Raw genomic sequence first — 26,982 nt, 5'->3', positions numbered from 1 at the left:
GCTGTTTTCACCACAAAGACTGAGAGAGCACTTCAGAGCTAATGGCCATGACAGGCAGGACAGTTCCCCAGGAAAGGCTCTGGCTTGTTCTATGTTCAGATGTTGCCATCATGACTAAAGAGTGTAAGGCAGGGACACAATGGATCTCACATAAAGGAGGAGTGGCTGTATTAGGCACATGGTAAGCCACCTATCATTAGGTTCAAGAAGACATTGAGAAATTAGCATTGGAGGTAATAAGAATGCGAGTATCTGACAAGAGATGACCCTGCGACTCAGGCTGGTAGCAGCATCTGCTTATATGGCTCAGAGCAGGAAAGCAGAGACACCTTTGAACAGGAAGTTGAGTATCAAGTCATTAGTTATTAAATTACAGAAAGAGACCAACATAAAGACCCCCAGAATCAACTCTTTAGCACTGGAGCTGTGAGATTTCAGAGTTTGGTTTGTAAATATCTGCCATGACTGATTTCCATTGTCATCTTGACTGGATTTGAAATGACACAGGAAACATCCATCTGGACATGTCTATGAGGATGATTTCCAGATTGATTTAACTAAAGGAAGAGCCACCCTATGTGTGGGTAGCAGCATCTCATGGACTGCAAAATAAGGAGCACCAGCATCCATTTCTTCCCCAGTCTTGACTGATGAAGTATATGTAACCAGCTTCTTACTTTTTCTACAGCTTTCTTGACATGACCACTTGTATGCTCAAATGAGCCAAACAAATACTTCCTCCCCTAAGTTACTTCTGTCAGGTGTCAGATAAAAAGTAATTAACCTAATATTAACTATGAAGACAGGGATCATAGCACCTAAATGGGAAGAACTTCCTTTACTTAACACTTTCCATCTTTTAAGCTTGCCCCTTCCTATAATTTAGTCAAACATGGTTATCCAACATTTGGTACCTGCCTATTACAAGTTAAAATTCTGTAAAGATATAAACTACATCACCAGTCAAAGATGTAGTAGAATTAACATTCCTTGTTTATGGTTTTATATTGGTATTGAGATGATATTATTTTGATGAGTTGGTTTATATAAAAACTAATAACCTGAATTCTATCCATTTCTTTTTCTTTATTTAAAACATAAGGGAATTTAACACATAACGTGTGGTTCACATATGCATCCATTAGACAGTGCTGCCCATTCATAGCTACACATGGTAGGTGCTACTATTGACTCCATTTTCTTCATAAAGACACTTAAGTTTTAGGAAGCTTAGCTCCCAAAGCCATGCAGACAGCAAAGGTCTGACTGGGATTTGAACATGGGCTCTTGTGCCTATGCCTATCTCCCCTCTGACATTACACTTCTGTGATGCTATACTCTTCAGGGTTGTAGGACAATTGGTGCTTGCTACCAGGCAGAAGAACTGGTAAAGTTGTGTGAGCTCAGATTCTGGGGAATCTCAGAGGCTTGAGATGGGCAGTAGTTAAGTTGCTCCCTACTCATTTCTTTAGGTGCTTTGGAACTTGAAACCATGACACCCCACTGAGAGGACCTTGAGCAGTCTCAGTCACATAAGAAAACACCCGGACTCCTTTGGCATGCAAGTAGAGCATCACTACCATCTCAAACTGAGCCGATAGGAAACACCTACCACTAAATCCTACCTGTCTTAGTTAGGGTTTTACTATTGTGAACAGACACCATGACCAAGGCAACTCTTATAAAGACAACATTTAATTGAGACTGGCGTACAGGTTTAGAGGTTAAGTCCATTATCATCAAGATGAGAGCATGGCAACATCCAGAGCTGAGAGTTCTACATCTTCATCTGAAGGCCACTAGGAGAAGTCTGACTTTCAGATAGCTAGGAAGAGGGCATTAAAGTCCATACCCTAAATAACACACCTATTCCAACAAGGCCATACCTAGTGCCACTCCTTGAGCCAAGCATATACAAACCATCACACCACCCCATGTTTCAATGTTTGCACAGTCCCTGTCTACATGGAATAAAGTACACACATTATTTCACCAAGGCTCATTTGAGAGTGATTTTTTAGTGAGCTGTAATACTTGGGGAAGAGTTCTGTCTCTCAAAGCATTCATCATTGCTAGACCTTGGACCCACCTGCATGGCTGTGCTCACACTACTGCTGCCCCCCTCTGTCACTGGTGCTCTTGCTGATCTCAAAACTGCAACTTCAGATACCTGTCCTGCATAGGCTGGCCAAACCTTGTAACTGTTCTACTAAGAGTTGAAACACGGCATTTTTGGTGATCAGAGCCCTATGGAACCTATTTGTCTTGGCTCTGCTTTGCCTTCTGGGTGGACAGTAGGCAACACAGGATGCTATATCACTGTAAAGTGCTGACTGAGATTTGAACCTGGACTCTTGTGACTCTGCCCTTATTGACCCTGACATTATACTGCTGGGATGCCATCCTCTCCAGGGTGATTGTGCTTCACTGTAAAATGCTGATGAAAGGAAGGGATGGGAGTAGTTATGAAGGAAATGAAGACAACAGCCCATTTACATTATTTCAAATGCAGATGACTGTGCAAGTGTGTGTCACCAGAGAGGAATAGGTTGTGAGTTCACCTCCAGGTTAGATGTGAAATGTGTGCCCTCGGGTAAAGGAGGGTCACATGCACAACTTTCTGGTAATCTGGGAGTATCAGAGTTAGAGATGTAGTAGCCTCTCTACTGGGCTATGGGTGGTCTGAGCTCTGGGCTGGGATTTCAGTAGGGGTAGAATTATTTTTCCTCATGGTGCACAGTTTTTGTTAGGCATCCAGGCTGGACTACTAAGACTGCAAAAGAGGGGGAAAATTGCTATGTGTCTTGGGGAGAATTTCTTCAGCCTATCGAGTTTCAACAAAACTGACCCCCATAAGCAATCACTCTGTGTGTGAAAGCAGTCCAGTAGACTGAGAAAGCTGTTTTCACTTTCCTTTTCCAGTCAGGGTTTTGAGGGTGACCATGTTTGAACAGAGTGCCTCCCACTTTCGGGTCCATGTAAAGTGCTTTCTCCTGGCTCACCCCGCAGGGCCCTCTTACAAGAGACATGGCTGCTTCCTTGTTGAGACCATATGTGTCTCCAAGCTGGTATCTCAGGGTCTAATGGGGGTATGTTAGGCACGTGGGGAGCTGTGTTTTTGGAAGACTTCTCTCAGGGATTGTCTCCTCCTATGCTGGCACTTGTCAAAAACAGAAGGTGGTTAGTCAATAACAGAACTTCTGCATTTCTATGGTAAATGTACTAAACTTCCTCCCACCACCAAATGATATTGAGTTGAGAAGATTCATGAGAATCAAGGTAAATGGGCTATACAAAGTCCAGTGAAGGAGAGAGGAAAGCTGTGCTAATGATTTTGCCAGCCCAAAGGGAAGGTATTGGAAGGAGCTGATTGACTTATTATACTGCTTAGGACCCAGAGGCTCATGAATGTAGAATATGATCTTTTCCATAGCCTTAGAGTAGCAACAAAAAACCAAGGCCCGAGGCTCCAAAGCAAGTTGGATCTAGTCACTCTGGGTCATTTAGGAGGAGGTGGAGCATATGTAAGGGTGGGGGGGGGGTGCTGGCTCTCTTTGAAGACTATGAGCAATGAGCTACAGATGGAGCACTTTTAGGGACTGTACCACTTAGGATGTGCCAGTGAGGGTGGACAAGCAGATCAGTTAGAAAAAAATTGATAAGCAAGTATGAAAGTGTCCAGAATGGTATGGCAGAGGCCCGTGGGTATGACAGCCAAACCCACATCCGTGAGCTCTGGATTTGGAGTCTGGAAAACCAGAACCTACTAAGGGAATATAGCTATCGTCCCTGATAACAGCCTTGGAAGGCTGCAGCATCACCCGCTTCAGCATTTACGAGAGCTGCCTGCTGATCTTTCACATCCACGTTTACTTCTGGCTCATTCCACTAATTAACAATAAAGGTGATCAGTCAGGAATCAGAAAGGAGGTGAGAAAGCTGGGAGGCTGTCTGTGAGCATAGGTGGCTGCAGGAACTCTCCTCAGCTGTCTTCTGTAACGTGTGACTGTTTCATGAACAAGGACAGAAGTGTAGGAGGTAACACCCACTTTTCATTAGCCGGAGAAATGTCCATCATAATTTTTATCAGGTATTTAGTCATAGAATTAAATTGATAAACTTGAGGTTTATTTCTGAAGGTCACATGATGAAATGTTTGTGAAAGAAATGCTCCACAGCTATAAAGTGATGTCTTTGCACCTAGACCCTCAAGGGCTTTTACTGCGTTGCTTCTGATCTAAGTCTGTGATGACAGAGGCTTACTCAGATGCAGCTCGTCTGTTCAGCCTTCTCCCTCCATGGCACCACAGTGAGATAACCATTCCATTAGTTACTCTTCATGGCTTCGATTAAATGCCTGACTAAAGCAGCCTAAGGGATGATGGTTTCTTCTAGATCACGATCTTGTGGGTACAGTATATCCTATATGGGATTCCTGGAGGCAGGAAAATGAGGCAACTGTTCGCATTGTTTCTGTAGTCAGACGGCAGACAGAGCTGTGTATTGGATGTTGGCTCATCTTCTCCCATTTCTGTTCTTTATTCAGTTTGGAACCCCAACCCATGGGATCATGCTACATTTAGGGTAGATTTTTCCCTCTACAGTTAAGAAGTTCTGGAAATGCCCTTGAAGACATATCCAGAGACATGCTTCCTATGTGATTCTAACAAAAAAAAAATAACAACAAAAAAACAGAAACCAGTTTAGTAGATGATGAAGACTGATCATCACAGCCATTGAATGATGTGAGTTCCAACAGGAAATATACACATCTCCTTGCTGTGATTAAGGTAAGTGTCCCTCCAAGTTACGGGTATGATAGGTCTGGTATTCAGGATGCTGCTATTGGAAGGCAGTATAGCATTTAGGAAGTGGAACACAGCAAGCAGTCACTGAGGAACTACCAGTAGCTTTTCAAAAAGGATTGTAAGGCCTCGATAGCTTCCTTTCTCTGGAGATCCTGGCCTCTCCTTCTTTTTTCATTTGTTTCCTAGCCAAGGTGAATGACTTGTTCTGCAACAAACTCCACCATGCATTCCTACTGTTCAACACTTTTACTAGAGGCTGAAAGCTTGTATTTGACCAGAGTACCCCAAATTGCAAACCTTTTTATTTTTTATCCTTTATAATTTAAATATCTCGGATGCTTTTCTATGCCAATGATAGCTAAGACAACTCTTGATTAGGAAGAAGTACATTATTTTAGATTTCATAGAGGAACCTTTGGCGCTCTGAAAAAGGACTAAATAAAGTTAATTATTTAGCAACATTGAATTGAAATTGATAATTTAGAAGCTCAATGTGAGATGCCCAAACAGCAATTGGAACAGTAAATGGGCTGTACAAAGTCCAGCTGAGGAGAGAAATAGAAGCCTAAAAACAAAACTAGTTAGCATTTCCCACAGGCCACCTCTTCCTCAGGACAGAGCGGAAAGTGGAAACCCCCACAGCTCCAGTCCTGACACACAGTGTTAGCAAGGAAGTCAGAGCAGGTCACAGTATTTCTAATTCAGATTAATGACCCCATTCAGCCCTGTCTCCTTAGCAGGAAATTAGGAAGCAGAGGAAGAATTGAGGAATGATTCATAACTCGTGGTTCTGGCTATTGGCAGTTGTACTCATTAAAAGCGAAGACATTGTTTTGATATTAAATAATAGAGTCTGACTTAGTTATAGGATGAAGTGTTCTCCATCACATTTATAAATGCAGCTGGTTACATACTCATATTTTTGAAGGATAGGAGAACCAACCAATCTTCTTTTTTGCAGTGTCTCACCTCTCATGTGTAGTTTGGGCCAAAGATGATGGGTCTTGTGTTTTTCTGGTACTTAGCTATTGACTCTCTATCTCTTCTGCTCATTATCTCTCCCAACTAGGCCTTGGTTCTGGTTCTCCATTTTCCACCCTGCACCCTGTTTTTTCAGGAAACTTAAATAATTTGAAGATGGAGCTCTTCACTTCTTCAGCTCTAGTCACTAACCCTGTCTAGTCTTGCTTGGGGTCTCTGTCTCTGTCTTCTCTCATACACAAAATTCTATTTGGTGCACATGGACATCAAAATAAATTCACTGTTGCATTCATGTAAATGCCATTCTTTCTTCAAATCCACCTTTGTGAGCAAACATAAAATCTGTGACCATGCTCACCAAGAGGAGCCGGCCCTTCTCCTCAGTTTCCACACTTGTCGTAAACTCGTTAGAGTGCAGAAAATGTCCTATGAATAAAGTAGACATGAAGTTCAATCTCTGAGCATGTCCAAGAAACATGACTCTGTAAAGCTGCATTTTGTGTTGTATCACCTACATACATCTCTGCCCATTCTGTAACATGCATGAAAAGATGCTGTTCAGCTTTAGGAACCAATGTATTACAAGTCATCTCAAATCCAAATGTGCATGGGGAAACCCAGAGGACCTGACTAAAGTACAGATTGCTGCACTCTCAATTTCTTCTCCCAGTACTGCTGCTTGTTCTCTTCCTAGCAACCAGTCTCCTTGCTCTTCTTGGAATATAGTGAACATTTTCCTACCTCAGTACCTTTGAATCTGCTATTGTCTTTGTATAATTACCACACTGGCGTGCTCCTTTGCTCTAGTTAGGCTTCTGCTCCCATAGATAATATCTCCTCAGGGAATAAATGAATTAGTTAAAGTCTCCTTATTCCTCCTTACCTACTGTTACCGGCTGGCTCACTCTTGCATCCCCTCCAGCCAGTTCTGATCCTCTCTAAGGCTTAGGAAGTATGGGTGTATACTATCTCTTGTTCCTCTTTCCATTGGTAAAGACCAAAATGAACAAACAACTACAAATCACCAAAACTCACTTCTAGTATCCCTATCACCATCACCACACAACAAAAATAGTTGGTGATACTTACATTTGACATTTACATGGACCTTAGTCTGCTCAAGACTGTCTGGGCTCAGTAGGTCAGGGATGTGGTTCATCCTATAGTCCTTGGGTATCCAGGAAGAAGTGGAATACTTTTGGGGCAGGTTGATTTCGCAAAATTTCTTGAGTAGCATTTTGTTGTTGTTCCAAGTAACACAAGGAGAAAGAAAAATTACACTCATCTGCTTAGAATCAGAAATAGTACAATATATAATATACATGTATATATTCTCATGTTTATATATGTGTGTATTATGACACATGTATACATATTTAACATATACATGTATCTATGTGTCATATATGTATGTTTTATATATATATAATATCATATATCTCTATCTCTATGTCTATGACATTGAATCAAGATGCCTGCAGGCCAGTCAATTTTTAAACCTTTACCATTTTTGTGTGTATGACTAGGTGCATGAAGATATGACGTGACTGTGCTCACAGGTGCCAATGCCTCAACGTGGCAGTCAGAGGATGGCCCGGAATTGGTTCTCTCAACTCATTGTTATGCGGACTCTGGGCCTCACACTCAGGTTGCTTATGCCACACGCACCTTTACCTGATGGGCCGTTATAGTCATCATCAATCTGAGGCCAGTTAATTTGGACTCAGGCAGGTAGAGAAATATTTAAGGACATGGGCTTGAGAGTTGGGTTTGGGCAGGATGGTCTTATAATTGAGGTAATGATGTGTGCTTTGAAGGGTTCATATGACAGATACCCAGGGAGTATTCAAAATATTTGTTAATATTTGGTGTCTTTGTATGACTTGTTTATGGTGGTATGTGTATGTGCATGAGTATAAACTGTTAACACAGAGAGAAGGCAATGTTCAGTGAAAAGGACAGTAGGTGATTAGGACAGTGGGTCCCTTAAACAGCTCAGACCAAAAAGTTTCAGTATAACCTAGAAACTGTCAGAATCTTAATTCCTAGACCCTATCCAGAGCTACTCCAAGAAGACAAGGAGGAGTTAGCAGTGGGTTGGATAGTTTTCCCTGGGGATGGTAATTCCATACTCAAATTTAAAATCCCTGCTTCACACATGCACATGTACACATACACACACACACACACACACACACACACACACACACACACGCAAATAGTTTTCACGGGCCACCTATTCTTTGTCTGTCGTATGTTTATTTTGGTATCGGTGAAATGATGTATTAGTACTTGAAAGGGAATTTTATAGAGAATTTCTTCTGAGGGACAAGTCAAGAAGGTTCAAGTCCCTTGCAGTTGGGAAACAAACCCAATCCCTGGTTTCTGTATAAATCCATTCAGGTAGAGGCTCTTTCTGACAGCTCTTTGACAAATGAGGCCTCTGTAGCAAAGCTCTGGCCTGAAACTGCTTCCCTTGCTTGCAGCAATTAAACAGCTAAGGGGTGCAGGACCTGAAGCTCTGTTAACCCTTTGTCAGCTGCAGCTCAGCTGCCATTTATCTTAGTGGGAAGATTTTATTTTCCACCTCTTTTCCTCCCACTGCACTACAAAGGAGAATTGCCTCCTGAAATGTGACCTGTCCAGCTCCTGTGTCTGGGTGATTAAAACAGTCAGGTCAGAGGTCAACAGAGGTGAAAGGTCATTACACACTAAATGTAGCTGCTGAATCTCCTTGTGACTCTCCTTGGTGTCATAAAGACAAACGGCATCAAATAATTCCCAAAGCATCAGCCGCTTTGGCTTTCCCTTCCTTTCTCCTCAAACATTTCTTAATAAACTACAGCTCCATCTACAGTGTGCTAGATGACATTAAGACAGCATGAGAACTGAGTCTCTAAAGCCAGCTTTGAGACTGCTTGTCTCCTGGGTTAGCACATTTGCTGTCCACAGCCCAAATCTTCATTGTTACTATTTATGAAAATACTGAACCAATCCATGGTGAAACCAAGGCCTCCCTTCAGTTATAGGCTGAACTGGTATAGAGCAAATGCTTCCTGATTTCTAATAAGTGTGCCTGGTGTTCTTCTCTTATCTTCCATGTTCATTATTAATTTTTACATACACTCATTTCACATGCATTCTCCCACCGTCTACTCAGAAACCTAAACATAATGAATATGAGTTTAAGCAAAAAGCAGCTGGAACCTTAATCTTATTAAGCCACTTCTGTCAGTAACTTTTTTTGAGACAATTTTTTGATTTTTTGGTTTGGTTTGACTTTTTTTTTTGACAAGTTTATGTTATTAACCCTGGCTGTAGCCCAGGCTGAACTCAAATGCTTGGCAATCTTTATATTTCCAGTAAAATGATAATTTGGAATCAAGTTTGGAATATGGTTTTTATTGTTGCAGGTGACAGACAGAAAGATTCAATTCCTGCTTTCAAGTTACAATATATATCGAAGCAGGAACCTGACTCCTCTGCCATCAGACAGCAAATTCTCTGAGTCACTGAAGGAGAGAACAGAGGGAGGGTTTGCAGAATTATCTGAAAACACTTTGAAGCCATTTGTATACTAAGCCCTGCTTAGCTACAGAGTAAGCACTCTGCTATACAGAGGACCTACTTTTTCCCAAATAAAAACATTATATATATATGTATATATTATATAATTTATATCATACTGGTAAGATAAATAAATCATATATTTATTGTGAAATTAACAGTATTTTAAATTTTTGTTTTTCAATTACTACGAAGTTGTGAAACAGTTCTGGGAGTTGTCAGAACCAGGGTGGACTCTCAAATGTCCATTTTCACAGCATGCCAATATCAGAAATTGCAAGGAGACCACCATAGCCATATACAAAGTCCTCTTCACAAGAACTTCTTCCCAGAAACTGTCTGCTCAAGCTTGGACCAATGCTATTTATTCCTAAATATTAGCAATAATTGAACATATTCTGCCCAGATGCATTCCTGGCTCTCTTGATTAGAATTTTTCAGGTGGAGATTTGGAAACATGCTTTTTAAGCAAATCTCATGACAGTTTTCTTAAGCATTGATTTTTAAAAAATTAGAAATATTGACAAATAGAAAATAGAAGATCAACCCTTTTTATTTTAAGGTTTCATCCTAATGAAATATACATATTTAAATCTATGTGCCCTGTCCAGAAACTTGTTATCAGTTATGCCAATTGGACTGGGGACAATTTTAAAGAAATGTAGTCCATCTGGAACTACATAAAGTCAAAAAGAAATGACTTTGGGTCATCTCCAGACGTGGCTTACTCACATAGCAGTTTGCTTTCACCTGTGGGCATATTAAATGGCAGTGGATGGAGAAGCTGTACCCCGATCTGAAATCATGAGTCACCTATTTGTGTGTATTTAAACATAATCTTTGATGAAGTTAGAAGACCTTTACTAGCTATAGCAAAATTCAGGGGCTGCAAACATCTGTTCTATATGCTGTTCCTAGTTATAACGGCAGCTAGATAGATACTCCTAATCAATTCCAATAATCCTCCCCTTGACTGAGAGTAATTATACCTCAGAACCTTGTACTCCTAGCAGCTGCTGCCACATGGAATGACCGGAACATTCAGTTTTTTGTCTAGGATTTGGGTGGTGAAGAGCTTGAGTTTGCAATTACATAGCTTAGAAGGTTCAAAACCCAGTTTTGACTAGAAAATTGTAGAACAGAAAATGATACATGTAAGATGGTTAGGGGCTCCTACAGACCTATTTTTCTGGTAGTAGTCTGGCATTGCAGGAATGTTGTAAGGATGACAGGAAGAAAGCTTAGGAATTGTTTAATTTCTTAGCACATAGGTAGTACTAAAAAAATTGCTCTGTGTAAGCCACATCTGTAGGTGATTCAAATGGATCCAAATTGTTGTTTTAAATGTATCAAGGCAGTGTGTACTAATGAGCACAGGACTTGCTTTGTGCTGGAGAGAAAATGACCAGTATTGAGGCACCATATGAGTTGGATGAGGCAAAGGTCAGGGAGTCACAGCAGAGTGTATTCTCATTGCAGTCCTTTTGGGATTATGATTTTCTAGCTCTTATCCACAAATGTTTTAATATATAGAAGAAACTATTTTCAACTCTTTATGGTTAATCCATTAACTTTATGAGAATGCTAGGAGGAAGAAATTCTTATCCCCAAATTATAAGTGTAGCTTGCAAGCTCTGAAGATGTTAAGCCAAGATGGGATTATTGTGGTACTCTTTAAAATGATGTCTCTTTGTGCTGACAGCAGCAACATGTTGAAAATGTAAATTCTGAGCTTTTATTCTGCAGTCCTTTCAGGGAATCCTGCAGTTAGAGCTTGTTGTCTGAATTTTAGCCTCCATGTGATTCATTTAACTTCATAACTAGAAGGCAGAAGGCAAGGGAGATTGGTAGGACAAGTGGATGTTTAGAGACCTGTGACCAAGTGGAGAGGCAACCCCAGGCTTTTTCTACCACAGAAGTAGGAATGCTCTTTAAGAAACCCTTGGAGTTGTTTTCTGTGTGATTCCTTTCCATGTTTTCTTTTAATATATCTTGAATTATGAATGTGCCTTTTCTCTCAATAAAGAAACTGGTTTTCTATTCACCTTGAGTTATATATTTCTGTAGAATAAATGAGAACTCCATTTTTATCTGCATTCTATACCAACTGTTGCAAAGGACACTCCAACCTGCTTTCAAACTTCTACCTTTTTAAAACTTATATTGTAAAAGTCAGTAAAAGACTCTACTTGTTCTTTTGCAGGGTCCTTGTCTTCTCCTAACCCTTCGAGTCCATTTGCTAACTTCTGGCCATTTAGGAAGCATTTGGATTTTGAATTTGGAGGACTATGGTATATAATAAAAGCACACTAAGTGTCCAGAGCTATGAACTGTTTAATCATCACTCTCTGAAGCTTTGTGTTCATCTCATGAGGCAGACCCCATATCTTTATATCCAGGGCAAAGCCTTTCACCGAGAAAGCATTCTAATTTGCATAGCATGTTAATAACAGTGCAGGATACAATCTGGGTCTCTCTTATTTACCAGCTTGGACTCATTGTCTCATGCCATGGGTGATAGAGGAAGGAGGAGGATAGCAAATCTCAGGCCAAATGTTAGAGAAGCCAGGCCAGCTTTTCAGGGAATGGGATTAGAAGAAAATGGAGAGCTAGCTTTAGAGCCCATCTTTGATAATTGCCATGGTTTGTCCTCTGGTCTGCCAGGAACAAAGATGGCTCTAGAGCTGCTTTTTAACTGGACTCCACCTGATCCTTATTTAACTTTCAAAGGGACAGAAACTCCACCTCTTCTATTTTGAGCCCTCACAAGGGCTGGCGAAGGAGTCTTTAGCTCCCAACAAATGTAAAGAGCAGTCTCATGCTCATGGGAGGCCTCAGGGTCTTTGTTTGGTGTTCTGGGGACTGCCCACCTTATGAGCTTTGTCATGTAGCTTTGGAGACAAGGAGACCATTCCCAAAGACAGGAAGACAGGTTGAATATTCCACATGATCTAAGCTGTACCTCTTTTATAGGGAATGTAAAAGCAGAAAGCAATTCAGCAATAGTAATTTAATGATGCACCTATGGCCTTCCTTTCCTTTAATAGATTTGTTCTGTTCCTGAAAACATAGTGATATATCAGTACTCAGCCAGAGCATGTTACAAAGACAAGACAAATACCAGCCATGTGCTGACCTGTGTTTTGGAATTCAGCCAGACTTTCCCTGTTCTTGCCCATTAGTATTTCCAGGACTTTCTTTCTCTATCTCTATATCCTTTGTTACAGCACCTTCAGAGGAACCCTTGATTTATTATGACTAAAACAGCTACATTCATTGCAGACTTCCTTTTCTTAATATTGCTAGGCCTATCTTATTTTTAGTGTCCTTTGAGCATCCATGTCTGATTTGCCTCTTTTGCATGGTACCACTAATGTAGAAGTTGTTGTCATTTACCCCCAAAACAAAGGAACTAACCTTGTCAGAGGAGAGAGGGCATCAAGAGTCAGGAAGTGGAGTTCAGTCTTTGAAAAAAATCTAAGGGCCACCCTACCCAGGAACTATATTAAACAACATTCTCAGGTCCCACTATACCCCAATTTTGATTTCATAGGTTTGACATAGAGCCATGAGCTCTATATTTTATGCAGTACAGAAAATCTATTATGTCCCGCAGTATGAGATTTCAGTTTAGTGATGGTGTCTGAATGCCTGGCATTTTCAAACATACATAGCCTTTAGATGGCAGAGGAGATAGAGTGTGGAGTCCTAAAGGAGTCCTCACTCTGGGAGAACCTGACATCATAAAAGGACCCAATTATGAGGAGGAAGAGGAGAGAAGAAGACGGAGGAGAAGAAGAATTAGAAGAAGGAGGAGAAGGGGGAGGAGGAGGAGGAGGAGGAGGAGGAGGAGGAGGAGGAAGAAGAAGAAGAAGAAGAAGAAGAAGAAGAAGAAGAAGAAGAAGAAGAAGAAGAAGAAGAAGAAGAAGAAGAAGAAGAAGAGATCTGTGTCTCACATTCTTCTTCATTCTGTTCTTAGCCCCCTCCCCATACACCTAGAGAAATTTCTTCAAAGGAAGGCTCTCTTACAAAAACTCTGCTCAGTGGTTGGAAATTGGGTGGTTTGTAGGACTTGAAGCAGACCCCATCTCGAACCTGGAGGGACACTCCTGAGGATGAACCATGAATACTTTAGGTTCTTTCGGGAGTAGTTTAAAATGGTCTTAGTGCTGAGTGAGGTGGCACAGGCTTTTAATCCTAGTATTTATTAGGCAGAGGCAGGTGGATCTCTAATTTTGAGACCAGCCTGGTCTACAGAATCTAGAACTCATAACCTCTGTAATTTGGAAAAGTCAAAAATAACTATGTACTTGAGTTGTTGTAATAAGGACTTAATAGGAAAGTTCAAGTAAAGTCCCTAACAATATGTCCACCATGTAGTAAGGATGTCGATTTTATCTATTGTTATCATGGCTATTACAATCTTTCCAAACTAGGTTATCTATTAATGTTTTTTAGTCAATTTTCAAATCACATGCTGTTTTAAAATAGCCTGGATCATATTAGGAGTGCAGCTTTGTGGGATGCTCTTTTTATATTGGTTATTTTATTCATTTACATTTCAAATGTCTCCCTTCCCTGTCTCCCCTCTGCAGATACTCACAGCCAACTATTAGACTGATCCCGGGGACCCCAATGGAAGAATGGGGAAGGAATGAAGGAGCTGAAGGGAATTTTCTTTTTAATCAGTGTCCAATCCTATGTTCTCAGTTACTAATGGGTATGGAGGAAAAAATAGTTAGGAAATAAGAACCTGGTTTACAATTTACTTTTGCATTGATGTGCCTGTCCAGCTGTGTGAATGTGGGAAATCTGCTTAACCTTCCTGAGACTTGACTTCTCAAGAAATTAGTGTGGTAATCACTACATTATAAATAAGCTTGTGTGATTACTGTTACATGAAGACAATACATGAGGATGGAAGGTTAACAATATCAGCCAAGACTTGCCACATAATAAATGCTGAGCTAAATCACTGTTAATTTCTGTATTTTAGGGACAAAATATACAGGACTGTTTCTGAGTTCGCAACAAGAAGATTCTGCTACCTGTCTTCACCTACTAGGAAGGATTTTAAATTTTCTGTGGAATGGTGGATGTCATGTTACAATGGGTAGGTTTGACAAATGTCATTTTTCACTATGCCACAGCCCTTACCCAAGATGCCTTTGAGTTTCTAAGTTCCTGAACATTTGATACTACAGTTCCTCTGTCTTCTGAAAGATGGGAGTGCATGGGCCAGAGCCATCTTGAACAATTCCACCAACTGGAGACCAAGTATTCAAACTATACCTATGAGGTTATTGTAACTCACTCCCCCATTACCATATGAGTTAGTTTCAACATATAACTCTAAGGGTCATAATTAACACTAATCATATATGTATATACACATGCATATATGTGTATATGCACATATATATTTACATTTTTAACCGTATAATAAGTGATATAAATTCTATATCACTTATTTTATTTTATACTTTATTTTATACTTTCTGTTTTTAATCTATTCTTTTTAAACATTTTACACTTATTTATTTAGTGTGTGTGTGTGTGTGTGTGTGTGTGTGTGTGTGTGTGTGTGTGTGTGTGATGCTCATGTCCATGTGCCACAGTGTATATGTAGGACATCAGAGGACAACTGTGGAAGTTGGTTCTTTGGACTGAATTCATTTCCTCAGGTTTGGCGGCAAGTGCCCATATCCATTGAACCATCTCACTGACCCATGTTCTATTTTTTTTTTATCTTGGAACTTTGAGTCAAATAATCAAAAAAGTACTTATAATGTAGAGGTACCCATAATGGACTTTGTTTTTTGTAAAATTTTTGTTTGTTTCACATCATGTACACCAATCCCTCTCATTTCTCCCTACCCTATACCTACTGTCTACCTTTATAACTTCCCTCACAACAGAGAAAGAAAATCTCCTCATGGAAGCAGTACTGTGTCACAGTGTATCCCACAGTACACCCCTTTGTCCATACTTATTTGCTTGCAAATGCTCATTGTAATGACTTGGTCTGTTGACGCCTTTGGCTCCTGCTACTCTATACTGAAACCTCACTGGGTCTCCTTTTGGAGTAGTGTTGTGGTTCTGTGTCATGGAGATCCTGTAGTTTTGGATTTGTAGGTCTGGCAGTTCATTGATGTTGGGCTTGGCCAATCAAAGCCCTAGGTCTGGGCCTGAGAGGTGTCTGAGCAAGTCAGTCTGCGGCATCTCCGGCTTTCACGCCTTCAGAGCCAGTTCACTAGAAACCTCTACCACCAGGGCCAGCTCCACCCTGCCCAGATGAGGTATAGAACCTTCTGTTCTGAGTGTTGTAGCCAGTAAGAGACCAGGTCAACTCTCTCACTCTTATGACCCTGGGACCAGCTCATCTCCCTGCCATAGATGTCAAGGGGTAAGGGAGGAGAGGAAAGCATCTCTCCAAGACAAGAGGCCGGGATGGCTCTTTCACACTCACACCCTCAGAACCACCTCACTCACAGTTCCCATGTGCTGGACCAACTATACTATGGTGCCCAGGTAAGGTGCAGAGCCTGCTCTCACAAGTGTTGTAGCTAGTGAGGAACAGAGATAGCTCGTGATCCAGCCACCTGTCATAGGTTGGGGGGCTGTATTTCTCCTTCATCCATGCCGCCAAACTGAAGACAGTGGTAGGACCAACTATCCTTGGTGCTAGCTCACCCACAACTCCTGTAATGTACAGGACCCACTCTCTGGAGTACTTCAGCTGGCTAGAGAAGGAGGGTCAGTTCTCTTGCTTTCATGCCCTGAGGTACAGTTCTCCCACGATTCCCAGGTGAGGGTTGGGACCAGTTCTGCATAGTTCTCAGTTATCTACTAGTCCCTGGGATACAGCCCAGACCAGGGAAGTCTGTCTGGCCTTTGGTGGTAACAGAGTCTGCTGCTGCAGGGCTAGGGACCCAAACCAGTGGCAGCACAGGCCAGGACAACATCATGGTCCCGGGTGGCACCACCAACTACTCACATCAGGCTATTACTCACTACCCTAGAGTCTTCAGTTTTGCCTTTCCTCATTGTGCCCACATCCTTCTGTTTCTCTTTCTCTTCCATCCGATTGATACTGCCTTCTCCCTATAAATAAGCAGTCCTCTTAGAGACCTCAATCTAACTCTGCACAACAAGACTATAAAATCAGGCACAAAACCTCATATCAAGGCTGGGCAAGGTAACTCAGCAGGAGGCACAGGGTTTCAAAAGAATTAGAGACTCACCTACTTCCAGTCTCAGGAGTCCCACAGAAGCACCAAACCACCAAGCATAAATATATGCATATGACTAGTGCATGTGGGTTATCTGCCCCATTGGCCATTACAACTTGATGGTCTCATAAAGCAGACAAGCTGAATGGGGAGCAGGGTACCTAGCTGTTACTATAGTGGGTATAAATGACCCAGAAGGCTGTGTTGGAGACATCTCATTTATTAAAATAAAGGATTATATAGTTTGAGACAGGGGGAGGGGAAGAAAAAAGGACAAGGGAGGAAGTTGAGGGGCAGGAATCTTCTAAGCATAGCAGCTAAATTAGGAGACTGTTAGTCACATGATTTCCAGTTTTCTGGCAGGGAAACAGAAATTTAACTGTCTTTATCCTGTCATGGTCTTTGTCCCTGTGGAGTTGAGTAGGACCAAGCCTGATTTGGGTAAGGAGTAGCCCCACTCGTGTGCTGCTCTCTGAGAGCTGTCCATAATAGGGATCGTGCTCTGCCATCCCTCATCTGGCTTGAGAATCCACAAGCATAGACCCATATAGTCTCCTTCATTGGCATTGCGGTCTCCATGAGCCCCTATGCGCTCTGCTTAGTTGATTCTGAGGGCTCTGTTCTCCCAGTGTCCTCTTTGATCTCTCTGGCTCCCACCATTCCTCCTATCCCTCTTCCCTAGGCTCCAGAGGGAACAGAGAGAGAGAGAGAGAGAGAGAGAGAGAGAGAGAGAGAGAGAGAGAGAGAGAAAGAGAGAGAGAGAGATCGATCTAACATGGGCTTTCTCTCTCCTAATCTCTGACTGTGGGTCTCTGTATCTTCGTTCATCAGCTTCCAGAGGCAACCTCTCTGATGACCAATGGATTGGGCACCTATGTATGAGTATAGCAGAGCACCATTAGGAATCCTTTTGTTATTTATTTATTTATTTATTTAGCCAGACATGGAAGGAAACACCAATAAAAATGATGGGAAACCACTTGTGTATACCATAAAGATCTACTATAAAATATGTATAACATAAAAATGTGTAAGAATCACAATACTAATTATTAGGGGCTATGGAGCAAATTTAGTAAATGTGTCTACAACTTAATTATTACTTGTGAAAATATAAATTATATTTTCAAAATGACAACCCAATGTTGTTGAATTTTTAAATTTGTATATTCTTTCATTTAGTCATTTCATATTTGGGGATAAAATTACCTGCAGCTAAGGACTTATGTACAAAACTGATTGTTGCTATGTTGCTTGTAATTGTGAAACAAAACAGCTAATTACAGATAAAACCCCTCCAAATGGAAATATATTGTTGGCAGGAAATTATTGAATAAATCATTTGAACATATTTAATTTTATTAAGATTTATTTTCAATCATTGTATAGGGGGATATGTATTCATAAAGACAGGTGTCTGACGAGGAAACAAGAAAGTTGTTGGACCTTGGAGCTAGAGTTATAGGCAGTTGTAGGCCAACTCATGTGGGTGCTAAGAACTGAACCCACATCCTCTGGAAGAGCAGTACATGCTCCTAACAATTGAACCATCTTTATAGCACCATACAGATTTTTATTTATTAGAATTTTATATACAATTTTGTTTGAAGGAGATTCTTGGCACGTGCAAACTATATTTGAATACTATAGCTATTGCAAATGATGCCTGAACAGGGACTATTTTAGTACAATTACTCCACACATACAGTTATAATTATCTTTTGAAAGAACTAAGTATTGTTCTACTCCTAGCACAGATGAAGCCCTGAGTCTGATCCCTAGCATTAAATAAACTGGGCATACTGGTGCATGCCTGTTGTCCTAGCACTGCGGAAGCAGAGGCTGGAAGACTAGAAGTTCAAATTCATCCTAAGTAATAGTCTCAAACGAAGGCAAAATCTAAGGTACAAAACCAAAATAGTTGACATAACCTGGATACCTAGGGGTGACAAATAGCTGTTCACAGTAAATTGTTCAAGAGTGATTTAGTTGGCCAATCAGAGCCCACTTTGAGTTTATCCTTAGAATTGGGAAAGGGGTTGCCCTCTTCTCACTGAGTTCAGTGGCTTTTATGATGAGGCAAACTTAGAGCTGGAAGTGACTCTCAACCATCACAGAGAAAGAGCTGAAAAAGGGAGAGAGTGTACTGAATTATCTGCACTCCTGGATCCATCTATTCTGAGTGAGTTTGCTGTTTTTTATTACGTTATTACTATCATTATCACTATTATCATCACTATCATCCTCATCCTTGTCAATTGTAGGATATAATAGTGGCTATTCACTGGGTTTAGTTTTATCAATAAGTATACATGGAAATGATTCTAACTTATATGAGTATAAGCCCAGAAACTATGATACTTTATATGATTTAGGGTCCAATAAATTAAAATAATAGAAAAGGGAAATTGTGGCATATTTCTGTTTCTAATTACATTCACTTGAACTAAACAAAACAGAGGGGAAGGACACCAAATTTTTAGGGTATTTATTTCTCACTGAAAACACTTTTCTGTATTGCTGCTTACAGTTCTCACAAAATGAATTGAAAACTGATGACTTATGCAATGTCTGCCACAAGAGTGCTTTAAGTGCACATATGGGCACCAATAGTAACTGCCAAAAGTCTTCAGAAGATTTTTTTTCTGAGGAAATAAGAAGACAGGATAAGAATTGTCTTACTTGCATATGGAGAGAAATGAAGGAATTGTCTAGTTCATTAGGGAAAAAGCTATACAAGAGTGAAAAATGTAAAAGGAATGCACGTGAGAGTCACAGTGGGCTGGATACTGCAGGGGATTTGCTAACTTAATGAAGGCTGGGAAGCCAGTTCAGCTCCTCCATTGTAGGCAATGAACAGTCAAGGTGATGCTTGAGCAGTGGCAGAAAAACACATCTGTTTGCCTGGCTTTGCTTTTACTCCTGAATTCATCTACCTGGTCACTTGCCTGGGATTAGAGCCAGCTTCTTTAGGCTTCTTAGGACTGAAGACCAATGGCTCTTCAGGACCTTTACAGGCTTTCAGCACCAGACTGGGACTGCTGTGGTAACCAATCTGCTTGACTGATGGTGGATCAATTTATTGGCTTTTCAGTGTGAGACAGTTGCCATTGGACTACTCAGACTGCATCTTCAGTCTAATAAATTCTTTTAAAATACATATTCCTTCTGTCCATTCTGTTCCTTTAGAGGACATTAATTCAGATAATAAGGGGGAGAGGAGGATTGAGTTAGAAATTCTTATACTGAGGAATAGAATACCTACCTGATGGGGCTTACCTGGGTTTCTAAAAGTGCTGGCAATCTGGCGCTTCAAATTTCTGATTTCCTTACAACATTGAAAGGAAAGTTCCCATTTCATCAGGCTTCCACTAAGCACATGAGACCTACAGGATGCAAAGCTGCCACGGAGCCAGGCTGCATCAATGTCAGCTCCATTTTCTGAATATCCTGTTCTCTAAGATGAGAGCTATGAGTATGACAGTGTCTCACATCCTAACTAGAATGACACTCATCTACCACAAGACCTGGGCAGGGCTAAACCAACCTAAAGAATAGGTATTGTTTAGTCTGTGCTCCAAAGCTTATGTATAGTTTTCTAAAAAGGAAGGCATGGTCCACCTTATGCAGATGAGTAGCAATAAACTCATCTGTGTCTTAAAGAAGTCTACATGAAGCTGAACATGTGGGATCTTCCTTTAAGATTTGGTTTCTGGGTTTGGATTACAGAAATTGGCTTATAAAATTAATTTTTGGCTCTATGAAAGGCTTGAACCTGTTATAGTTTCTGGGTCTGTCATTACTGGCAAATATTATACTATTGTTTAACAGCATTAACCAGCACCTGCCCTCCTGAAAGCCTGGGTGGGGTCCATGTAAACCCTTGATGTATAAGCTTATGGTTGTATAGCTATATTAATTTTTGTGATTGATTTTCTTTTTATACCTTCACATAGAAAAGACATTTTCATTAACCTGAGCTAGAACAATGCAACATTTCCTCCATCTTTCTAGATCTTCTTCCAAGGGCATACAATTATCACCATCTTTCATATATGGTGGGTTATTTGTTTATAGATTTTTTTTTTGGTTTGGAACAGGGTCTTTCTCCAAGTTTGTGATCTTTATGTTTCAGCTTGCTAATGAGGGGTTCCAGAGACAAGGCACTGTGAATAGCTGAGAAATGAAGACAGACTTCTGAAGACGCTATCTCAGTTCCCGGATCTGCTTCTTTCATGGAACAAACTTACCATCTGTGTAAATGTCTTATCTTTGAGCTGAGGAAAGTCATAACCTAATTTCTGCATGGTTCTTGTTGTTCAGTACATGGTTCTGAGGAGAGCTGTTAGGAAAGAGAATAAAAGGGGAAGCTTTGGTAGCATAGCAAACAATATTGATGGCAGTTTCAGGTTTGTGTTGCAATTTGGAGATACTAAGTGCATGAGAAGAACAGGACACAGAGGAAAGTGAGATGAATTATACTACACAGCATCCAGAGAGGGCAATTCCAGTCCTGTGGAAACCTCTTTCTGAGCCCTTGTAGAGACTTTCCATGTTCATGTACACCACTGAAAACAACTCTCACAGAACATTGCTAGAAGCCCCATTTAGGAGCCAATATTGAACTAAGCATCAGCTAGGGTGCAGAAGAACTCTGAGGAGGTGACCAGTGGGCTGCCAAGTGTGTTGTCAGTGACACCAGGACATCATTGAAGACAGGAGAGTTTGGAACTCAGAGGAGATTACAAATGGGAAAATGTAATATATTTAGATCTATAAGGGACAGATTGTGGAGAAAGCACAAACTTCAAGGAAGTCAGAAATTCTTGCATTGTGATCCATACCAGGTTTTTAGATTTGGCTAATGTATTGAAGTATCCCTAGGCTAAAATAACCAGGCAAACACAACTTCCACAGTGAAGTCGTAGCCATTTCTAAGATGTATAGGTTGACATAGTTTAGCTTCTGACATATGCACCCTCTGTTTGTTTAAAAACTCAGAAACCCATTCCACTCTCTTTTTTTTTTTTTTTTTTTTTTTACTTCTTGAAGGGACAGATCATAAACTTAGGTCACACATCAGCCCATAATTTCCACTCACTCATGACCATTTTGTACTCCCTACTGAAAGCAATGGCAGTTGGGTTATGGATTAGAAATGTGTTTCCTGAGAGAGAGAGAGAAGCCGTGGCAGGACAATATGGCGGGTGATGTTAAGATTCCATGCTGTACCTTTACAGGTTGTTACAAATGATCTTAAGCGATGGATGGTACTGGGCTTTGTATGTTTAGGTGAGCAATTATATCTTACCAATTGGGTCAAAGATTATTGTGTTGTGTGTTCTTTTATGTTTCGATTTGAGTGTAGTAAAGTATGCGGCGGCAGGAGACACTAGGCCGCGGAGGAGTTGGGATGTGTTTCTGCCAAAATATCTAGCAGATATCTTGGGGGCACCATGGTGGTGGACCTAGCAGGGTAAAAGATAACCTTACTTTTTTATTTTTTTATATTTTTACAACAACAGATGGTGAGCCATTGTGATGGGCAAGAATCCACAGCAATCCTAAGAGTTGAGAGAAAGTTTTTATTTTCTAAGTAAGAGGAGGCCAGTGCCATGTTAAGTCATGTGGTATCTCAAGGGTGGGAATTTAACAAAGAAACAGGGAAGTAGCCTGGGCTGGCAGGCCATAGGTCCCCTGCTGTGTGATAAGTAATGGCAGCTCAGATAGTTAGAGATTAAAAGTTGCTTTTTAAAGAAAGTTGTTTAGAAAGTCTTTCAGGATACTCATATTCTTTTTAACATGGGCTCCATGGGAATTTTGGGTTGAAATCCTAGTTAAACAAGCTACTTCTTAATTACAGGTATTATTTAAAGGTGATTAAGTTTGTTTTTAGAAAGAAGAGAGTAAAGAGATTCCCTGAATCAGGTGGGGATTTTCATCCACCATTCAGAACTTAGGGAAAAATTGGTCACTAACTCCAAGTAGAGAGTTGTGTAAATGTCTGTAACACCAGGGAGAGTGAATGCAGGCATATATTATAGAAGTTATTAAGGTTAAATAAAAATCTGTGGCTCCGGGTAGAGAGCTTAACAGATGGATATATTTTGGACTAAAGTCCTGGTTTGATATGTTGCTTATTGATATTGGAATTGATAGAAGGTATTTGGTTTGTTTTATGAATTACCCCGCTAAAGGTCATATGGCTCGTTGATGCCAGCTAGTGAGGGTTTGTGGTTATTTTTTATATCTACCACAACAGGAAGCTCAGATTCTCTTAACATGGGCTCCACAGGAATTTTGGGTTAATTTCCTGATATAACAGAGTACAAAAGCCTATCAGGCTCATTGATTAGCTTACTTCCTTTGTAAAAAAAAACTGTTTAATCTTCATAATGGGTGTGACTGAGTTTTATGGTTATATTATTACTCTGGGAGAGAGTGCAAGATAACAAGCTTTTCTGGTTACAGACTAAGGAGCACAGTATATTGGGAGAAAGATTTTGTCTTTGTGTTTTTAAAATGTCTGATGAGGCTCTGGAAACCTCACAGAGTCATACTGATCAGATTTGATAGAGGTAGACTGCCTGAAAAAATTAATGCAGGAGAATCAAACAGAGATCTCGATTCTAAACTTTTGTCTTGAGAGCTGTATTTTACAGAGTATGCCTACTTGGATTCCTGGTCTCAAGGACTTTCAGCTGGGTCCAGTCAGGATGCATCCAGCTACAGCATTTGCTTCATTCTTCCTACCCTCTACCCCCAAGGATATCTCAACGCCCACGTACAGCTTGAAGAAGTTATGGAGGAGTCATTGCCCCAATTCCCTGGACTTTTGGGGGGATGAAAACAGTTATTCTAAAGTTGTTTTTATGAGGAATTTAAAATTGGTTGTAATTTAACAGGGAGGAATTAGCTAGATTGAGTTGTATAGTTATAATCTCATTTCATAACTAAGCTAAAATCATATCTTTGCTTTGATATAGAATTTATTTGTTAAAAGTTTAAAAGTACAAGGTTTAGAGCCAGTCCTTCTAATGATGTCATTACTAACTTCTGAGTTGATTATACCTGTGAGTTAAGGGCCAAATAATAAACATATTGCTGAGTTTGGGAGAGTATATTCAAGATATTATTAAGATACAAAGACAACAGTACAGATTGTCTTATATAGGTAGATGGTTTTCAACAACGTCAGAAATCCACAAAAATTGAGATTTAAAGTTATTTATCTTTTGTTGAGACATATCTGCTCCTAACAGTTCCCCTTTGGCAGATTTAGCAAAGAATTTGAACATCTCTACATCCAGGTGAGGCAACACTTTGTGGCTAGGCAGCTACTAGACAAAACTGCCTGTTTCATCTGCAGACTAATACTGTCCAGAAAAGGACAAATTATGCAGAATAGTTGACTGATAAACTCTACCAAGACAGGGTGATCAGCCTTTCAAAATCTGCATTTCAAGAGTCTATCAGTTGATTTTGGGCTAGAAGGCTGAATGAAGACTTGTGCTCACATGTTGCTAACAGGGGACTGTGCTAGTGGAGATTTGTCTCTACAACCTCTCAGTTCTGGAAGCCATGTTAGGCTTCCTATGTGTATAGATATTTGGTCATTCAAAGATTTCTGACAGGGTTGAAGACTGATTACAGTCTCATAGCCTATCAGATTGTTTAACTCTGAAGATACATATTTATTGGATAGTTATCAGATAGTATACAAGCTAACCAAGATATAATAATAGATTTTTAAGCCTTTCTTAAGCTGGAATGCATAACTAAATGTTCTGTTTAACTGATACAGTGATGAACTGGGTGTTGAGTATAGTATATGTTTTATAAATTGTAAAATGGTAATTATTGTAATCAATTTATATATAAGTGAAAAGCCTTTTTAACTGGATAAAAAGGGGGGGGGATGTTGTGGTTTTCCCTGGAGTTAACTGTATTTTGATGTTAATTCCAGGACAGCTGCCTAATTACATACTCAGGAATCAGGTGACTTCACCAGAACCTTCTCCCCTTTGAATTTGTAAAATACAGGTGAGGGGCAGGTACAAGATAGAAGGAGCAGTGGGCATGTGAAAAGACTGAAACTAGTTTATAAACTGGCTGATAACTAGAAGGTTAATTTCATTATTAGAAACTGACTATGTCATGATCCTGACTCCTCTGTGAAGCTGGGTATATCAGAAACCAAAAATATCCCTAGCATAAATCATACCTCTTCTAGCATCTGACAGCCACTGTCTCAAACTCAATTAGCCATTAGGCACAAAGAAGCCAACACCATCACAGATTCATACATGCTTAATGGATAAAGCATGATGTGGGAACACATCTGACAGGCTCTGTCTCAAACTCAATTAGCCACTGGGCACAAGGAAGCCAACACCATCAGAGATTCAAACGTGTTAAATGGATAAAGCATGATGTGGGAAGTGATTTCCTCAACTTAATCTCTGCAGTTCAGTGTTCATTAGTAGATCTATTAAAATAATTAGGGCAACACGGGAAGTATAGTTAAAGCTGGGTTAAGCAGATATGCTTTATTTTTTAAAAGATTCAATCAATTTTATCCCAGAGGTATAAAAATAAAATTTGGGAGGCAGAGCAAATGAAACAGGCACCAGAGGATATATAGAACATTTAATCAGAAAGCTGCTCTCATTGCCTGGACAAGAGCCCTTAGCCCTGAGAGCAATTTTTGAAACTTAGACTCCGAACATAGGACAAAACCAGACTCCAGTGATTTTCATTGCTGACTAAGATGCTTCTTGGTAAGAAGCTAAGCAAAGACAAGGTTTCATTCATTGTCACTAGAAAATAAATATGTGAGTTACTTCTACTAGTCCAGTTTTAGCAGTTTTCTATACGATGATGTCTCCACAATATCTGTTTTTCTGTTGAGGATTAATAAAGGTATAGTTAATAAAATTATACCAAACAGAGTTTATTTGTAGTTTCCTGATGCTATAACTGACAGGCTCTAATATAAATACTTGAATAGAATTTTAGTCTGGGAGGCAATTTTAGACAGTGTCTCTCTGTGAATGTGTACATGCATGTGCATGTGTGTATGCATTTGCACATGTGCATCTGTATTCTCGCACATGTAATTGTACATGCGTCCAGAAGCCACAAGTCCATATCTGGTGTCTTTTTCAATTGCTGTCTTCCTTATTTTTGAGACAGAGTCTCTCATTAAATCCATCTAGAATGGCTAACCAGCAGTTGTTAGAGATTTGCTGGTCCCTTGCTCTCCCCAGCTGCAGTCCTGATAACCTGGGGTGGCTTGATTTTACATGGATGCTAGGGATTTAAAGTCAGGTTCTAGCACCTGTATGGCAAGTACTTACCAGCTGAGCCATCTCGCAAGTCCTTGTATTTATCTTTTTTATTATTTCTTTTAATTTTGAGATTGAAATGTATTTGGATAATTCCCCCTTCCCTTTCTACCATCCACGCTCTACTGTATACCACTCTGTAGTCTCTTTCATATTTATAGGCTCCCTTTTCATTAATTGTTGTTCTATGCATACAGGCATATGTATATACATATTTATTTCTAAATATAATTTTCCCAGTCTCTGTAACATTACTTGTATGTTTATCTTCAGGGCTGATCAGTTGCTGTTGGGTAAACAAGTGTTGTGTTTGTCTCACCCCATCACTTTCTTAAAATATGAGATTTTTAGTTGTTCCTACTTGTATGTAGCCTCTGTCATTGCCTTTTGAAATGAATTGGGCTTCCTAGTACCCTTGGAGTGATATTTTATATGGCTTTTATTTATATTTGTTAAACATATTTCCTATTTTTCTTTTATTGAAAATATATTTTCTCAAATATTTTAATTATAGTCCCTCCCCCCACCACTCCTGATTCTTTACCAGCTTCCCTCTAATCTGAATCTATCCATTTCTGTCTTTCATGTAAAAAAGACTTCTATGGGATTATAATAAAACATAATATAATAAAATATAAGATAAAACAAAAATTAAAATACCTAATTCGGAAAAGCAAACAAAAAAAGGAAAAAGACCCCAAGAAAAGGCAGAGGAAACAGAGACCCACTTGTTTGCACACTGAGGAATCTCATTAAAACAGTGAATTGGAAGCCATAATACACATGCCAAGTACATATAGCAAAAAAAGAGAATCATAGATAGATATAGTTTATATATAATATATGATAAAATATAGAAATAATAAAATAAGCAATTTTAGAAGAAGGGGCCTTAAATGATATTGCAAGAGAAGGAACTTTCAAGTCTAGTTTAAAGCCAGATATTAAAATGGCTGAATCAGCTTGCTGCTTAGGCCATTTGCTTAGAATATGTTTTTGATATCCTTGAGTTGATGTCTACCCTGCAGGTTAACATGTGTTTCTAGA

At 39.9% G+C, this 26,982-nt stretch overlaps 2 long non-coding RNA genes across 3 annotated transcripts in view; one reads left to right on the top strand and one right to left on the bottom strand.

Moving 5' to 3' along the window:
- Positions 1-13,078, bottom strand: part of LOC120096708 (uncharacterized) — a 45,356-nt gene extending 32,278 nt beyond the window's left edge. Inside the window, exons 1-2 of the long non-coding RNA XR_005493517.2 lie at positions 12,774-13,078; positions 6,879-7,014 (exon numbers count right to left, since the gene is read on the bottom strand). This is a non-coding gene — a long non-coding RNA (uncharacterized LOC120096708). The remainder of the gene's footprint in view (positions 1-6,878; positions 7,015-12,773) is intronic.
- A 157-nt stretch (positions 13,079-13,235) lies between these two features.
- The window catches only part of LOC120096707 (uncharacterized), a 30,567-nt gene continuing 16,820 nt past the window's right edge, over positions 13,236-26,982 (top strand). The window contains exons 1-3 of one of the 2 annotated variants that reach the window (XR_005493513.2): positions 13,236-14,076; positions 14,353-14,469; positions 20,724-25,734. This is a non-coding gene — a long non-coding RNA (uncharacterized LOC120096707). Of the gene's footprint in view, positions 14,470-20,723; positions 25,735-26,982 lie in introns of those variants that run through there. The other variant, XR_010057637.1, reaches the window with a different exon arrangement.

This window comes from Rattus norvegicus, chromosome 14 (assembly GCF_036323735.1).
Source record: "Rattus norvegicus strain BN/NHsdMcwi chromosome 14, GRCr8, whole genome shotgun sequence".
Classification (NCBI taxonomy): Eukaryota; Metazoa; Chordata; class Mammalia; order Rodentia; family Muridae; genus Rattus; species Rattus norvegicus.
This window is presented reverse-complemented; position numbering and strand designations above follow the sequence as displayed.